The following is a 3,437-nucleotide window of genomic DNA, read 5'->3' on the forward strand; positions in this document are numbered from 1 at the left end:
GAATATTAGAGTAAATTATATTTCTCATTAGATTTTAAAGGATAAAGCGTAACATTCAAGAAGTAAGGACTTCCAGTGAAATTAAACTCAACTATGCTGCTTTACAAAATAAAGTGCCACAGGAAACACAAAGTAAAACTGATTTGTGTGGACTGTTGACAGGTTTAGTGCTGCTTGTCACCCTTGTTGCTAGGGTCGAGTCACATTGTGATTCAGCTCTTCTCATCAGTTGATTCATTTCCTTTAATGGGCTTATTTTTAACTCCTCCAGACCGATCCATTCATGGTTTGTTTGGGATGGCGTTCAGATGTTTGCGATCACCTGCTTTTTTTTCTGCTGCCTTGAGGATAAAAAGTGGGAATTAAAACGTGAGGCTGCCTGGACTTGAACTTCAGCACTTGGCAGTCTGATATTACACACCTTAGGGATCTGGGGATTTTTGTCATATTATATGGATGAATGTTGCAGGGCTGAAAGCTGCAGTTAATTACTATGTGTGAGTCAGGAGACAGTTTTCAGTGTTTTTTTTTTTTACTTTTGAAAACTTGACAAAAACTCTGTGCTCAGTCCCCAGCAATATGGGTAGCAACAGAGCCAATGGGAGACAGCGAACGCAGGTGCCATGTCTTTCATCAAATACAGGTGTGCAGGCTGGGCACTCTTAAATATAGACTCTAGCCATGTTTTTGCATGCTATTGTCCCCCTTACTTAAATTATAAGATATGGTCAGCCTTTTGCTTCCCCTTTTCCAGTGGATTAGACGCTACTGGGCTGTGCACAGACTGTCACTTGACTTTGGCTGAAAGGGTGTTTTGTATTTTGGGTTAGCGGGTTATTTTGATTTCACAATCCGCTGTGTGCTGGTTTCCCTTTAATGCGTTGCCAGTGAGCCTCATCTGTAAAACACTTCCTTATCTCCCCTCCAAGGTTTACATAAACAGCACATAAAGACCAGTAAACTACAGTCTGACACAGGGGCCACAATATGGGGACACACAGGTGATAAAAATCACCTGGCTAGCAGCGAACTTGAGGCCTCCTGACATTTGGTGTCACATTTTCCACTCACTTTCCATATTTATCCAAAGAAGGAAAAGGACAGGTGTTATTAATGGCAGCTCCTTTCTGTTTAAGTGTCCCAGTCAGAGTCACAGTGTCTGCAACACTCTCACTGTCAAACTGAACGGTATCAGTGCCCTGAAACCCAAGACTCAGTCTGGACCATAGCCATCAGTAACTTTGATTTACACTTGTTCTTTTCTCCTGCGAGACGGTAAAGTGTCTGCTTGTGAAAAAGGATGCAAAAATAACGTGGTTTCAAAATCAAAGTCAATTTGACCTTTAACCTGCAGTAGCTCAGTGATGGCTGTACGAGTTGGATGACTGTGGTTGTTACGAATCCTTCCTGATGATCCCCCTTGAAATAGCGACGTGTCATCTTTCACTGTCAAAGACTGAAGCAATTATGTTGACCACATAGATCAAAACCCACATTCCTTTTCAGAAATAATAGTCTTTTCATTTTGGAAAACAAAATAGTCCCAAGTGTGTCTCCCTGTGTTAAGGTCATGCTCTTTGTGTTGCTTCTTTTATACAATGAGTTTATTGTTCTGTTTTTCTAATGGTGCATATGATTATAGCCTTCATTTAATGTTCAAATATCCATCCATCCATTTTCTCAACCACTTATCCGGTTCAGCAGGACTGGATCCTGCAGTACTTTCAAGTCATCTACGGATTATATTCTCATTTAACTGCTAAATTATTAGGTCTTGGAAAAGAACTAAACAAAGTTTCCTACAAGAAAATATCAAATCACTTATTTAGTTCAGCAAACTCTCCCAAAACCAAAGAACGGTGCAGGCTATAATCAGAGATGGCACTAGCTGTAGCTGTAGAATATTTGGTGCTTGAAGTATTAATTATAAAAATAAATGGCGGTTATTTTTCTGTAAGTCCGCAGAATCAAAATGTTTACGGCTCAGGAGTTTTACAAGTGAGAAGAAAACCAATAAAAATCAGGAGGTTTATAAATAAACTATTACATGCTCTGTCTCTCTCTTTTAAATTTGCATGCACTTTCTCTGAGCCAAGTATCGTCAGAAGTTCCCTCTTGGTATTTATTTATTATACCGGAGAGGTTTACTAGCTCAACTTAGAGCAAAGCCTGATGTCTGTGCAAAGTTGAACCTCAGCTTCATCTCTTCAAACACCTCAAAATGCCAAGCCAGTCTGTTGAGGTTTCCCTTAAATCATCTTCTATAGTTAAATACAAATTATGCCAGCAAGAAAAAAAAAGTCCATCTTTCAGCTCTGTAAGTGCTGACTCCTTTACAAAGAGAACCAATAATACTCCTTCAGAAAACCTAATTTGTACTATTTTTCTGTCAAGAACATTTAATCATTTATGTGTACATGCCCGGTTATCCTAATAAACCCTGAACAAGATTTTTTCTTTTAATTTTTCTGCTGTGTAAGCATTGTTGAACTTCCTGTCAAATCTTTTGAAGCTGTTTCCCCCTCTCTTCGAACGAATAATAAGAGCTTATCTGGAACAGCTGTTATCCTCAACACAAACAGGAGTGTGTTTCATACAAAAAGGCTGCACAGGCCAGTCTGCTGCAGCTCCCCCCCACCATCCTGGAATCTGTTGCTTTCCCTTAAGATTTGGCATTATTCAAACTTGCACATAGATGTGAGCGGAGCAGCAGCTCCTCCTCCGTTACACTGTCCTTGGGGCCATTTCTTTTCCATCCTTTGAGCAGATTAGAGTCATACTCGCTGTGAGTCATGCAGGGTGGGTGGATGTCTGCACAGGGTGTGGTGGGTGAGGGAACCTACTGGCGCTTGCGGCTGCCAGTGTAGAAATAAAACATCTATAATTTAGCTGCAAAATTGCATAAATGTAAATGAATGGATGGAGAACTTTTATTATTATCATGCAGTTAAAAACAGCTCGTGTGTCCTCTCATTTGGTGACTGCACGTGGTGGAAGCTGTTGATTTCTTCTGAAGTCTATCAGCAGTGTCACATGAAAACTATCAGAACTCCTAATCTGAGCAGTAAACAGGAAAGGCACAAACTGATGCTGAAACAGCTGGATTTAAAAAAAAGCTGAGGAGCCTTTTACGCAAACATTGCAGTCAGTTAAAGTCACCCGACTCCAGCCTTGTGCTTTTAATTTTAAAACGTTGTAAAAATACTGCTTGGTTATGTAATAACAGTTGCTGAAGCCATAGGATATAGATTAAATGCTCTGTTTCTTGTTCCAAAAAATGCGCACCAGATGCGTTCCAGATGCAGCAGGATTGATTTGTAGCCCACACTAGATCAGCAGACCCCGAAATGGCTGCACTGCTATCCAACAGCAGGAAAGAGAAGGTGGTGGTGGGGGGAAAAAAAATCCTACCTCCCATATCAACCCCTTCCCACCTC

This window comes from Astatotilapia calliptera, chromosome 13, assembly GCF_900246225.1.
Source record: "Astatotilapia calliptera chromosome 13, fAstCal1.2, whole genome shotgun sequence".
NCBI classification, from domain to species: domain Eukaryota; kingdom Metazoa; phylum Chordata; class Actinopteri; order Cichliformes; family Cichlidae; genus Astatotilapia; species Astatotilapia calliptera.